General features: G+C 35.5%; 1 pseudogene; it reads right to left on the bottom strand.

The window, feature by feature from the left end:
- Positions 1 to 13,990: 13,990 nt before the first annotated feature.
- On the bottom strand, positions 13,991 to 14,797 carry LOC123250256 (annotated as a pseudogene).
- Positions 14,798 to 15,589: the final 792 nt, after the last annotated feature.

A 15,589-nucleotide genomic window follows, 5' to 3' on the forward strand; every position in this document is an offset into this window, starting at 1 on the left:
AAGCAAAAGAAGGACATAAAAGGACAAAAGACCATTCCTCTTCCTAGCCCCTTTGCAGGTGAAGAGAACCCAACAACAATATAAATTCCAAAGTCAAGAAGTAGAAGTACAAACCTAACTGAGGCAGATAACTTTGAAAATTAGAATTGGCCAAATGGAGGCTATTGACTTCCCAAGGCATCTAGAAATAATAAAAAGTTAAAAGACTGGAAAAATAGAATAAAATCTAAAATGTCTCATAGTAAAAACAATAGACCTGAAAAACAGATTGAAGAAAGATATGAATCATTAAGATGGGTGGACTACCTGAAGCCCAGGAACAAGAAAGAAGCTTAGACATCCCACTTTAAGAAAGTTTAAAAGGAAACTACCTCAAAATCTTAAAATTAAAGGGCAAAGTAGAAATGGAAAGAATCCATTCATCACTTCTTAAAAGAAATTCCAAAATGAAAACCCCAAGGAATATTATAGCCAAAATCCAGAACTCCCAGGTCAAGGAGAAGATATTGTAAATACCTGGAAAGAAAGAAAGAAAGAATTCAGGTATTCTGCAATCACAATCAGGATCATACAAGATTTTGTATTCGTAACTTGAAAGTAAAGGATGGTTTGGAATACTGGGTTCCAGAAGGCAAAGGCAAAAAAATTAAAACCAAGAATAATTTGCTCAGAAAAACTGAAAATAATGCTACAGGGGGAAAATAAATATTTAATGGCCTTTCAAATATTCCTGATGAAAAGATAAGAGCTGAATTGAAAATCTGACATTAAGCATAAGACTTAAGAGGAGTGTAAAAAGATAAACATGAGTGAAAAGTTATAAGACACTAAAAAAGTTAAACTGTTTATATTATTATATGGGAAGATGATACCTTTCAGCCCTAAAACCGTTATCATCAATAGGGCAGTTAGAGGGGAGTCTACTTAGAGGATATGGTTGTGAGTGCACCCCAACATATTGGAATGATCTCAAAAAAGTAACTGAAGGATAAAAAAGGGATGCACTGGGAGAAGGAGGAAGACAGAGGAAGAATTAGAGAAATTATTTTACATAAGGGGGTTAGTGTGGGGAGAAGCAGGCAACATTTGTACCATACTCCCATTTGAGCTAGTTCTAGGAGGCAAAAATAAATCTATACAACCCGTTGGATACAGAAGTTTATCTTACCCAAGAGAGAAATAGGAGAGAGGGGTTAAGACAAAGTGGGGCAGGGGGCAAGATAAGAAGGAGAGAGATTAAGGGAGACAGTGCTCAGAAGTCAAATTCCTAAAGAAGGGACCAGATAAAAGAAAGAAAAATAAGAAAAAGAGAATAGGATGGTGGGAAATACACAGTTAGCAATCATAACTGTGAATATGGATGGGCTAGTTTAACCCACAAAAATAGAAGAGGTTAGTAGAATAGATTAGAAATCAGAGTCCAACAATGTTATTCTTCCAACAAGAAACTAACTTGAAACATAAAGAGTTAAATAGAAGGCTAAAGCAGAATCTATTATGTTTCAGCTAAAGTAAAAAAAAAAAAGGCAGATTGACAATCATGTTCATAAATAAAGCAAAAACAAAAACTGATCTAATTTAAAAAGATTAACAGGGAAAGTACGTTTTGCTGAAAGACACCATAGACAATGAATTAATATCAATAATGAACATATATATGCATAAAATGACAGAACATCTAAACTCTTAAAGAAAAAGTTAAATGAGTTATAGTAGGAAATAGTAGAATATAATAATGAGGGCCTCAATTTAACCTTTTTAGCTCTAGATAAATCTAACCATAAAATACAGTAGAAAGAATATAAGAAACCCAATGAAATTAAAAAAATATCTTTACCGTCTGTCTTAGAATCTGTCTTAGAATTGTGTATTAGTTCCAAGGTAGAAGAATGGTAAGGGCTAGGCAATGGAGGTTAAGTGACTTGCCCAGTGGCACACAGTTAGGAAGTGTTTAAGGTCAGATTTGAATCTAGGACCTCTCATCTCTAGACCTAGCTCTTAATCCACTGAGTCACCCAGCTGCCCACTACCCAATGAAATTTTAGAAAAGTTAGAGAGCACTGAATCTGAATAGAAAAGATTATACTTGTACTTAGCTGTGCATGACACCTATGCAAAAGTTGATTCTATATTAGTGCATAAAATCCTCACAAATGCTGAAATATTAAATATTATATTTTTTCTAATTACAATGCAATAAAAATTACATCTAATAAATGGCCTTAGAGGTATAGATTTAAAATTAATGGAAAACTAATTAACTCTAAAGATTAATGAAAAAACATAGAAACAGTAAATAATTTCATTAAAGATAATGACAATGAGACAACATGCCAAAATCAATGGGATATAGCCAAAGTAGTATTTACTGGAACTATAGCTCTCTCTAAAAACTTACTTGAGTAAGAGAGAGAGAGCAGATCAATGAATTGGGCATGTAGCTAAAAAATAATTTAAAAACTCAATTAAACATCAAAATAAAAATCCTGAAAATAAAAGGTGAGATTAGCAAAATTGAAAGTAAAAAATTGAATTAATAAATAAAATAGAAAAATTATTGGCTAATTTGATTACTCAAAAGATAGAAAAAACCAAATTACCAGTCTAAAATGAAGAGATGAATTTGCAACCAATGAAGAAGAAATAAAAAACAATTATTAGGAACTGTTTTCCCAGCTATATGCTAATAAATCTGACAATCTTAATGAAATGGATGAATATATACAAAATATAAATTGCTCAGATTAGTAGCAGAAGAAATAGGATACTTAAAGAACTCTATATTAGAAAAAGGAATTTAACAATGTGAAAATGAACTCCCTCAGAGGGGGAAAAAAACACTTCAGGACAGATGAATTCTACCAGTTTACCAATGATCAAATTCTAACAAACATTTAATGAATAATTAATTCCAGTAGACCACACAGTTTGAAAAAATAGTCAAAAGAATTCTACCAGATTCCTTCTATGACACAGATATGATCTTTATACCTAGACCAGTTATATCTCAGTTAAAACTGACAAAACTATAGACCAATTTCCCTTTGGATGCAAAAATATTAAATAAAATAATAGCAAGGAGATTACTGAAACAAATTACAAAGATTAGATACCATAGCCAGATGGGATTTATACCAGAAATATAGGGCTTATTCAATTTATTAAGAAAACCATGAACATAATTGACCATATTAACAAAAATAAGAATGAAATGAGAATGGTAATTGTATGGTAAATGTAAATGGTAAAATACCAATCATCACTTGGTAATGAATCAAGTAGCAGGATGAGAGGTAATTACCTCATCTAGGCTTTGCATGATTTTAGTCAGTTTGTAAAAACCTTTTACCCATGAATTCTGAGAGGATGCAAAGTAAGAATGAGCAGAGTAGAGTGAGGTTAATCAAGGAAGACTTCCTGGAGGAGGTTTGTATTTGATTTGGATTTTGAGGGAAATGGTTAAGCATAGATTTCTAAGAAGGAAGTAGGCTTTCAAGGACAAAGATGTATGGTAGAAGAAAGGCAGAAAATCAGTTGGTTGTGATAAGGATTACAGTAGTCAACTAGAAATAAGTCTAGAGAAATATAGAGCCAGCTGATGGGGTGTGTGGAATTTCTTATGATATGCAAAGATGTATTTTAGGATCCTGAGCAAGGATATCTAGCATCTAATATAACAATCATATGAAGGAATAGGTTGGAATCGGGAGATAAGAGAGCCAGAAATAGCATGTAAGAATAAAAATCCAGAGTTGAGGTAAGGAGAAAATGGACACAAAGTTGGTAATTGTGACAATGGAAAGGAACAGACAAACAAAAACTGAAGAGAGAACTATTAGAAAGTGAAGATAAGAAAGAAGTAAAAAAATTATCCTTTGCTTTTAAGTTTGGAGGGAGTAGAAGGGTGGTATTTTTTGTGTACTTATAATGAGGAATTCCCCAATTAATTTGCCAATTAGAAGTGATCTCTCTCTGTTCTGAACAACACATTCTTTGTATCACTGATATGATGCTATTTGTATGTAGCCTATTTTAGATTATAAGCTTCTTTAGGGCAATGGCCATGTTTTATGCATCTTTGTATCTCCTTGAACATAGGAGGTATTCAATAGACATTCATTGTTTGTTAGACTGAATTAAACATAATACTTTTGAAATGGAACACAAAAGAAAAAGAGTATATCTGATAAATGTAATACTTGCCTTGAGTTAGTAAATCTGCCCTAAGTAACTCTCTAAGACTAAATTATACAAGTTGATGATCTGCATTAGTAAAGGGAATTTCCATGTGCCAATCAAAACATGGATCTCTAACCCATTTCAGCTCTTGATGAGCTAGCTACATAACCATGATGAGGAGAGTTCAAAGGCGACAGCTTAGATTTTTCTCCCTTGTCCTTGTCCAGGACATCTTTCTTTCATAAAAACAGGAGAACCGTGAGTTGACATATAGGGTAAACTGTACCTAAAGAATTCATTGGTGTAGTTACTGATATGCAAATCGGGGACTCAGGAATTCAGGCTTTCTTTTCTAAAGGGGTTCATTAGAGATTCCCAGGGAATACAACATGAAGTCAGGGAGTTCTTAGATCTTTCAGGGATATAGTGTTTATTAAACCTCAGCAGAGAGAAAACACAAATAGCTCTCATTAAAGCAGGTTGCCTCAAGACCTTTCTTTCCTTAACACATTGATCTTTAGAAGAAAAGTACAGACAGAGAATGGCAAAGTCATTGACCTCCAAATCCTCTTCTAAAAAAAAATCTCTCAAAACTATGGAGAACTGGAGGAGGCAAAACTGTTCTGAAACTCTCCTTTGGAATATTCTCCGCCAAAGAAGCTATTGTGAGAATAACAAAACCTATTTTGGTTTTCTCTTTCCCACCACCAAGCCCTCCTTTGCTCCCCTTCCCCCCATATCAAATTTTTACTCCAGGAAAAAAAATATTATGCCAGCAGCCTAGCAACATCAACAATTGATTTCAAACTGAAAGGGGGAATTTCCCTGCCTCTAGTGGGGTTTGGTACCTTCATTGGGGGGGGGGAATCAAGTCCTCCTATTTTGAGAATACTTTAGAATTCTGCTTCTCCCTTTCTGTAAACAAATGCTTTGTTAGTCTATTGCCCCAGAATGTATTAAGCAAAAAGTTTATTTTCAAAATGTTCCAAGGGTGAAAGTACCCACCCTATACTGGGGCTTTCTACACCCCCAGGCCTTCTCTAACCAAATTGATTCAAATGCTACCAAAAAAAAAAAAAAAGAAAGAAAGAAAAGAAAAAACCCAAACCATATATGACTTTTATTTTCCTGAGTCCAATAACAACTATTTTCATAAAGAGGTCCAGATGTTTAATTTTTCCAAAAGAAATTTTAACAAAAACAAAATAAAAGTAACTGAGGAGAGATCATTTTTCCATTGACTTCTTAACCCAAATGGGACTAGTTACGCCAATAAAACCACAGATTTGTTTCCCTCAAACACTCATCCTTCATCCTCTACTTGACATTGCTTTTACACAGGTGTCTTCCCAGAATTCCATTGCCCCAGACTTTTGCAAGCTACTGCATTGAATTTCAAGAAGCCATTATGAAAGGCCAAATGTGGATCACTGTAAGTTGTTGCACTTTCTCTCCAATTCAGTTAAGTCTAAGGATAAATCCAACTTGGGTTCACCAGCATGAGTTATATTTTCCAAAGTCAGTTAGGAGATCTCCTATTCTCATAATCTTTAAAAACAGAATCAGTCAATGAAGTAATAGGTTTTTCAAATAGGCCTTGTCTCAATTCATAATTTAGAGAAAGGGTGTGGTGTGGGACAAGAGACTAACTGGGTAGAAGTCATCAGAATTGCTCAGCCATGGTTTACTATTTTGTCAGCTTGGTTCAGAAGTCAAGGCCCTGAGATTTTAACCTTCCCAGCCAACAATTAGCAGCTTTTAAAGTCTTTCCACATCTCTTATATTTTCTGAGTCCCAAAATGGTTATAAAAGAAATTTTGATATCTTCCTTTTGAAGATATCGGAGTAGGGAGGAGTCTCAGAGACTTGGGAATTAACTTTTTCTTACCCCTGTTTTACAGATGAGTAAATGAGACCCATAAAGGGGAAGTCATATGGCCAACATCACATCAAATTCTGAACATACTTAAGTTTTTTTCATTGAGATTTGTATTCATTTGTACAAAGAATAGAGATGATAGTCTTCTATATTAGGCAGTTGTGTACCTGGACACCTACCTATATCCTCCAACCTTCCAGTCCCATAAAAATAAGAGATGTCTGTGTGTGTCCCATAGCTTGTTTGATTAATGCTTCAGCTCATACCTAAAATGCCAGTTTAGCCGACAGTTTGTTTTGCTTGTGTTTGGTTTATGCATAAATATGAGTGGGAAGGGACTGACTTTTTTTCCTCAGTACACATTTTATTTTTATTACTCCTGCTTTGTTATTTGTTTCAAAAGGATGGCATAAAGTCAGAATACAACAGCTGTCCTCAGACCAGTTGGAAAGCCCCAATTTTGAACTGATACTTCTTTAAAGGTTGTATGTTTAATATTCAAGCATTCAGACTCTTCTTCTGTCCCTGTATATCTCCCTGTATCTCTTTTTCTCCATCCAAAGTTGTGTGTGTCATCTTTAGTTAATTCCAAGGCACTATTCCATGCCACTACACATAGAAGACAATGGGAAAACACATGAGGGGTATGAGAAGAGGGCAGCATAATAGGTTGTTCCAGACATATTAGTGCAATTTTAAGTTAAAACTAAAAATCGCACTAAAACTTTCGAGACAGCTTATTTAAGCAATGAGGAGCTCTAAATAAAGGAGGTTTTAAAATAGATTTCTGATTTGATTTATGAGTTCTCTTCAGTAATGCAGGTTGCTACCCAGCCTTAGATGATCACCCCATGAAATTCTTACATATCTCCCAACAGCGCGCCACAGGGGATGCCGCTCATATACTGAAGGTACCTTACTTTCTCCTGATCCTGGTGGGTTATCTATGGAATACTCCAACTAAATGCTTGTCATACTCCCTTTTTTCTTCATGGCAGTCTATCTTCTCATATTCTCATACTATCCCATAAGGAAATTCTTTACTCTTGTTCTTCTACAGTATTCTGCATACATTATGTTTTGTAGCCTGGTCAGTTATAACATGTATTATTTGCATCTCTTTTGCCCTCTGTATGATACTTATCCTTAGTTTTTTGGAGACAGTGGCTTTTCTACATCTCACTGTCATAAAGCAACACTGTTAAAATGTTACTTTAAAAATGATTATTGAGGAGTGGCGCCTAGATGGTTGAGTAGAGAAGCACTCAGTTGAGTTCTCCCAATTTTCCCCTCTAAATAACTTTAAAATAATGTCCCAAATTGAATTCAGGAGTGGCAAAGTCAGCAAAAAGTCAGAGTGAGTCATTCTTCTGGCTCAAGACAATCTTGGAGATTGAGAAAGAAAGATCTGTGACACAAGGGAGGAAGTTGGCACAGAATTGACATGGATAAAACACCAGTGGTGAGACTAGGTAGTGGTGACAGAAGCATCAGCAGTTTTGGGAGCTCTCAAGCCAGAGATAGTAACGGGACTTGGCAAGTGGTTCCAAGGCTACCTTTGTACTACCCCTGGGTGTAAGACCAGATGCTGTTTGGCAACTCTATTATCTACATCCACTTCTGGGTCACAATTTAATGGCAGAGAGAAAGCCTTTCAGTGAAGATGAAGTAAGACCCTGAAGGACAGTATCACTTCTAGCTCTAAGGGAGGAGGGGCCCTGAGGATCAGTTTGATTGCAATCCAAAGGTATCAGGAGCCACTATGGGGTAAGGATCACAGTATAGACCAAGAGAGCATTGACCACATCTCTTCTTAAATTGTATCATGTTAGAAGCATTGAAAACTTCCAAATCCAAGAACTAGTTCTGAAAACATCAGTGTGGAAGAAGCCTGAAGCTAAAGACAGAGTCCCTCTCCCTCATACTGGGAACAGAGCCCAACTTTAACATAAGGTTCCAAATGAAGAAATAGAATGTGGAAAAAAGTAAACAAAAAAAAAGAACTTGGCCATTAAAAGCTACTATAATAACAGAGAAGGTCAAGACACAAAGTCAGAAGAAGATAATGAAGTCAAAACAGCTATAAGCAAAGCCTCAAAGAAAAATGTGAATTCGAACCAAACCCAACAGGAATTCCTGGAACAACTAAAAAATTATTTTCAAAATCAAATAACAATGATAGAGGAAATGAAATAAAAGGAATAAAATTATGAAAAAAAACAACTTGGTAAAAAAGGTATAAATTCCTTTAAAAACCTAACATCTTAAAAAATAGAATTGGCTAAATGGAAAAACAGATGCAAAAGTTCAAAATTAGAATCTATCATTATAATTGGACATATTGATAACAGTTAACAAAAATCATATGACTTATATGATCAATAGATGCAGAAAAAGCCTATGACAAAAAAACAATACTCTTTTCTATTAAAAACACTAGAAAACATAGGAATCAATGGAAACTTTCTTAGATTGATTTATAGTACCTATCCAAAACCAAGAGCAAATATTATCTTTAAAGAGGATAAACTTGGAACTTTCCCAATAAGATCAGGAGTGAAGCAAGAATGCCCATTATCACCACTATTATTTAATATTGTATTAGAAATGCTAAGGATAGCAATAAAATAAGAAAAAATAACTTGAAAGAATAAAAATAGACAATGAGGAAACAAAACTTAGTACTCTGCAGATGATAGGATAGTATATTTAGAGAATTTTGGAGAATCAACCAGAAAACTAGTTGAAAAGATAACTTCGGCAAATTTCAGGATATAAAATAAACCCACAGAAATCATTACCATCAATAAAACCCAACAAGAAGAGATAGAAAGAGAATTACATTTAAAATAACTATATAATGTAAAATACTTGAGAATTTACCTGCCAGGGCAAACCTAGGGATTATATGAAGACAATTGTACTTTACACAACTTTACACAAATAAGACAGATCTAAATAATTGGAGAAATATTAAGTATCCATAAGTAGAGTGAGCCAATTTAATAAAAATGATAATTTAACCTAAGTTAATTACCTATCCAATATAATAACAATCAAGCTACCAAGGAATAGTCAGAAAAAAATAGTAAAAAAAAATTAATCTGGAAGGTCAAAAAGTCAAGAAGATCAAGGGAATCAAAGGGGAAAAATGTTAAGGAGGGAGACCTAGCAATTCCATATTTCCAACTATTTTACAAAATGGTGATTACAAGGACAGCAAGATAGCTCAGTGAATAGAGCATCAAGTCTGGAGTCAGGAAGATCTGAATTCAAATCTGATCTCAAACACTTTCTGCCATGTGACCATGGACAATTTACCTAAATCTATTTGCTTCAATTCTTTATCTGTAAAATGAATTGGAGAAGGAAATGGCAAACCACTTTAGAAAAGCCAAAATGGGGCCATGAGTAGCTGGACATGACTGAAATGACGAAACAATAAAAGTCATCAAAATAATCTGGTTCTGGTTAAGAAATAGTGCAGTGGATCAATGGAATAGATCAGTAAACAACTGATACACAATAACACATGACCATAGTAATCTAGTGTTTGATAAGCCCAAATATCTAAGCTTTGGGGTAAGAATACAACATTTAACAAAAATTGCTGGCAAAACCTGAAAATATTTTGATAGAAACTAGATATAGACCAAACATCTCACACTGTACATCAAGATAAAATAAAAATGGATAAATGATTTAGACATAAAGGATGAAATTATAAGAAAATGGAGGAGCTTGGAAAAATGTAGCTCTCATATCTACTGATAAGGGAAGAATTTATGACCAAATAAGAGATAGAGGAGATTATGGGATAATTTTGATTACATGAAAGTAAAAAGCTTTTGTACAAACAAAACTAATGTAAAACAAAATTGGAAGGAAAACAGGAAGTCAGGGAAAATTTTTTGCAACAAGTTTCTCTGACAAAAATCATCTCAATTCTTCATGTTTACATTTGGTGTTTAAAATATACAGTTGACACAATAAAATAAGGATTGCACATATATAAAACATTTCCAGGAATATAATTCTCACAATTTGTGCAAAACACAAATAAAAACAAAAACAAAACTCTTTTAATTTTGCAGTAAATGTGGAGGTTGAAAAAGGACAAGAGAGAAACATGAACAACAAGCTATTTCCCATTTTCTTTTTCTCAAACCTCTAACACATCAGACAGACCACAGTTTTCAGAATAGCTTGTAAAACTAAAACTCAGAATTTTCTTCACTGGTTTGAACTAATTCCACTAATGACTGTTTTGGTGACTACAAATATTGTTTCCTTTAGTAGCAGGAAATTCTGTTTTATTCTTTAAATCTAATTCCATATTTTTCTTCTGACTTCTTTTCTTGTTTCTTCCTAATATTATTTTTACATTTTGGTACTGTTTCCTTGAAGATAAACTACTTTCAATCTCCATGTCTTTAGGTTCTTTACCAGATGGGTTTACCATCCTCACTTGACCTGTAGGTTGTTCTGGTGAATTGCTCATGAGTCTTAGACTAGAATCATTACCAAGCATGGGGGGAACTATTGCCTTTTTTTTCTGGCAGGTATCTGAAAAAAGTATACCATCTGACTTTCATTTTACTTGAGACACATTTTTATCTGTTTCATCAAGATCAGAAACTTGCATAAATTTTTCTAGAATATATAGGCAGCATTTTGTTTTTAGTTCTAAGTCTTTTTCAATTTAGAAACTTTAGGAGTATCTTTATTCAGAGTGAGTTGTATCAAATCCAACTTAATATCCTTTTCTACTCAATTAATTCTATCAGATTTTCTAAATCCAAATGTTCTCTGAGTTTATGAGTTATGTATATCATAACATAAGTTATGTTATAGTCATGCCTGGACTATGTAAAATAAATAGATATGTGGGTTCTGAACTGAAGGCAGCCTATTGTGCAGGATCTTTGCTTTCTTTGATATTGGAAATTCAGTTTTATCACATTTGGTAGTTTTCCCCAAAGACCATTTTGGGAAATATGGTTCAATTCTAGTTGGTTTTGAGGTTTATTCCTTTAAGAAATACCTCCAGGGTTGAGTCACGATGGTGGCTTAGAAGCAGCAAAAGTCATGTCCTCTGTGAAAACCCTTACACATCAATCAGAAACAAAGTGCTTAGAGGGGGACAGAAAACCACATATAGTAACAGGACAGAGCTGAGGGACCCTCCTGCTAGATTCAACTTAAAAGGTACACAGAGAAGGTTGAATTCTTGGGTTTAAGGAAAAGAAAGAAGGAAGGTCCCAGGACCCTTCCCCCCACCTATTGTGCTGAGACTCAAGTGGTTGCTGGGATCTCAGGGCTAGGGCTCCAGCCTAGAGGGAGTGCTTTGCTACCACAGCTACTTGAGGCTCAGGACTCTGACCACAGCTGGCAGGGAGGCAGCTGGAGGAGAGGGGCAGAAAGGAGAACAGCCTGGTTGCAGCCTTCAACCAACACTCCTCCATCTTGTTGTGAGGATTATTTGGTTATTAATTGAGTATTAGTGTTGGACCTAGCAGGAAGGGCTTGAGAATTCCAAGATGGAATGAAGAAGCAGGAAGTGTGTTTCTTGCTCACTGAGAGAGACTCCATGGTGGTTGGGGCAAGAAGCAACTGACAACTAGAAGACACCAGATTTATCAGTGATCCTGTGGAAAGACTGTCACCTACTTGTGGAAGATTTTGGTAGAGACTGCTAAATCCCAACCTGAACTGCAGGTCAAATTGGGCTGGGTCAGCTCCCAGAATCTACCCACGTGGAAGAGTGAAGCTGGTGGTCTGGGAGGAGCAGAAACATCACTGGAGTGAGGCTGAACACTACTGTTGTGAGGATACTCACTCCTGTCCTGCTTTTCCCTGGGCCCTGTTATGCTTAGGTCTTAATTTAGTGTAGTCAAGTCCTTCCCCTGTCCCTGTGGTTTGCCCTTAGCTTGTAAGTGTAGAATCCCAATTCCCATCCTTTATCTTGTAGTCCCTGATTAAAAACTATTATAAACCTTTGCCTTTTGCTTGCTGGTTCTATAGACCCTTGCCTAAGTGGGTTGAGTGACTGTTGGAGCCTAACTTCCATTTCTAGTAACTGTAACCTCCTAGTAGTTAAACTTGGTCTCTCTACCTTATTGGGTCCTGTTCATCTGTCATTCCTGTCTCTCTCACCCCAGTGTGAACCCACAAATAGTAATAGTTAACATCCCTGGTGACCCTCCATTACAATCTTGGGCCTCTGTCTCTGGAAGTTTTGGACTCAGGACACATCCAGCTATATAGATCAGCTCAACTGGCTTAATCTAGTCTCTCAATAGTGCAGATAAGAAGCCTCTGGAGGGCAGAAAAACTCAATTTCCAATACCCCCCACCACACCAACTGCACTGAGACCCCACAGTAAGAATTAATTTGACTGGGATCCCAGGGTGAAGGCTGCACCTGTGACAGAGTACCTTGGTACCACCACAGGAAGCTCAGGGGCAGCTGGCAGGGAAGTGGCTGGCAGAAAGGAGGAAAGGAGAATGCCTCCACATCTTCACATTTACCTTCAGTTTCTGCTGGCAGCTGGGGAAGATGTGACCTGAGGGCTCATTATTACAACTGGTCAGCTCCATCAGCCTAATCTAGTTAATCAGCAAAGCAGAGAAGAAACCCTTTCAGGAAATAATAGCCCAAACCCAAAGATCCAGCAAATAAACAAAGGAACAAGAATATAGCCAATGGGGGCGGGGCAAGGGGAAGGAAAAATATGAGTAAACAACAGAAAAAGAAAAAAGAAATTAGAATTGACAGCTTCTATCCAGGTAATGGACAAAGAACAAATGGAATAGAGGAGGACCAAGGAACACTAAGCAAAAACTTGGGAACTCCAGTTAATTGGAGTTAGGCTTTGGAAGAATTCAAAACACAATTCAAAAAACAATTAGGAGAGGCTGAAGAAAATTGGGGAAAGAACTAAAAAAGCAAAATAAGTAATCTTTAAACAGAGGCACATGAACTAAAACAAGAAAATAGTGTTTTAAAAGGCAGAACTGACCAGCTTGAAAATGAAACAAAGAAAGTGAAAGATGACCTACAAAGAAAAACAGATGTAAAGGAGAAGGATGATCAAAAAGCTAGGGATAAAATTCAGTCTTTAAAAATTAGAATTGAATGAATAGAAACAAATGACATCATAAGACAGCAAGAATCTATAAAACAAAATAAAAAGAATGAAAAAATTGAGGAAAATATGAAACACCTCATTAATAAAATATCAGACCTGGAAAATAGATCCAGGAGAGACAATTTAAGAATTATTAGACTAATAGAAAATCATGACAAAAGAAAAAGCCTGAATATCATTCTACAGGAAATTATCCAAGAAAACTGTCCTCTTATTCTTGAACAAGAAAGTAAAATAGAGATCAAAAGAATTCACAGATCACCTCCTGCATTAAATTCCCAATCAACAATGCCCAGAAATCTTATAGCCAAGTTCAAAAACTTTCAGACCAAGGAAAAGATACTACAAACTGCTAAAAAGAAACCATTCAGATACTATGGAACCACAGTTAGGATAACACAGGACCTGACTGCATCCACACTGAAGGACCCTTAGGCATGGAATATGATATTCTGGAAAGCAAGGGAACTGAGTTTACAACCAAGTATGGACTATCCAGCAAAACTGACTATATTTTTGCAGGGGAAAGTATGATCATTTAATAAAATGCTGCCATTACCATTTTGGAATAATTTTTCCTTTGCATTCTAAAAAACCATATACCAACTTGTATATGACATCATTAACAATGTAATACTGAGTATTCTGTGCAGTTTCTGTGTTGTTCACTTAGAAGATGGACTTGGAGCACCCGATATTTAAGGGAGCAGTGTTCACAGCAGTCCTTTTTCTTGTTCTCTTTGCGGTGGAACTTCATGGAAGGGCAGTACTCTCCATCTGGTTAATAACCTATTCTGTTTCTTTGATTAGCTTTTCTTTGCTTCTGCAGACTAGATGATTTATCCAAATACAAAGCACTGCAGGGTTTAGGAATGGAATAGTTTATAGGAGGTATATTGGAAAACTGAAGGCAAAATGGTCTGTAATAGTGGCTTTTATCTTTCACCTTTTCAAATGGCTTTTTGAGCCTTCCTGTTTTTGTTTTCTGAATACCAAATTGTTTCCCTATTATTGCTAATGATGTGCTTGATTAGATACAATTCTTTTTTCTTTTGTTTAGAATAGTATTTGATATCAATATGAAGAATTTTCACTCCCCAGGACAAAACATTTGACAATATTTGAAGGGGTGAATTGACGTTTGTTGATAGCTTTTTCAACTAATAATTTTCCTATGTTCACACATACTGGATCTAGAGTCCTGAATGCACTTTCATCATAGGCTGGATGAGGTGAAATATTTCCTCCTACATGTGTTGATTCCAGACTTAGGGAAGGAGAAAAACACCCAAAGTATGAGCATATTTTACTCATTTTTTATTTGAAATTAAATAACATATCTTTGCTGAGAAATTCTTTAATTCTCTTTCCTAGTTCCTCTAGGTCCTTTTTCAGTTTTTCAGAGGTTACAATAAATGGCAAATAAAGATAAAAGATTTTCCCTTTAGAATGGCTTATATTTAGACTTTTCTGATTTATTATAATTTTTCACAGTTATCAAAGATGGTCTATTTTTCTCATTTTTTATTTGGATACCACCTGCAGTGTGATACCCTTTGCTGTGGATCCTCATGGTGCCAGCTTTCATGGTTGCTGTGCAGTGGTCCACATGCTGCAGCTGGTTCCTGCTCTTGGCAGCCTTCCTACCCAGACAAACTTTAGGAATTTTTGACACTAGTTTTACAGAATTGTGCCACACTCCTATTCAGGCTTTATCACATGGCTTTCTTTCTAACTTCTTCCTTATTTTAAGTAGTTTAGTAATTTCTCTGTATATCTATTTTTTTGGTGAATTCCATTTTTCTTCCTTTTTGTAATTGTTTCCTAATTATTTCCTTTTGAGTCTTCAGAATTATGGAGCATCTCCCTGATATTCAGCACATGAGTTGTTTTCCCCTAAAGTATTTTAGCCCAGGGGTTCAGTCAGTTAGTAAGAGCATTTATTAATGCCTACTACAAACAAGACACTATGCTAAACAGTAAGGATACAAAAAGAGGCACAATCTGATGGGGAAGATAACAAGCAAATAAATATGTATAGACAAGCTATATATAGAAATAGAAAAGTAAATGATTAAAGGAGGGAAGGCACTAGAATTGAAGATTTAGGAAAGACTTTTTGTAGAGTGTGAGCTTTTAGTTAGGATTTAAAGGAAGCCAGGAAAGTCAGTAGGCAGAATTGAGGAAATAAAGCTTTTCAGGCATGGGAGATAGCTAGATAAAGTGCCCAGAGCTGCACAGAATAGCCAACAAGCCAGAGTTACTGGATAAAGAATATATGACAAGGAGTAAGGTATAAGAAGCCTGAAAGATTAAGAGGGAACTATGGGAGAATGGCTTTGATTGCCAAACAGATAATTTTATATTTGATACTAAAGGC

Source organism: Gracilinanus agilis, chromosome 5, assembly GCF_016433145.1.
Source record: "Gracilinanus agilis isolate LMUSP501 chromosome 5, AgileGrace, whole genome shotgun sequence".
Lineage (NCBI taxonomy): Eukaryota > Metazoa > Chordata > Mammalia > Didelphimorphia > Didelphidae > Gracilinanus > Gracilinanus agilis.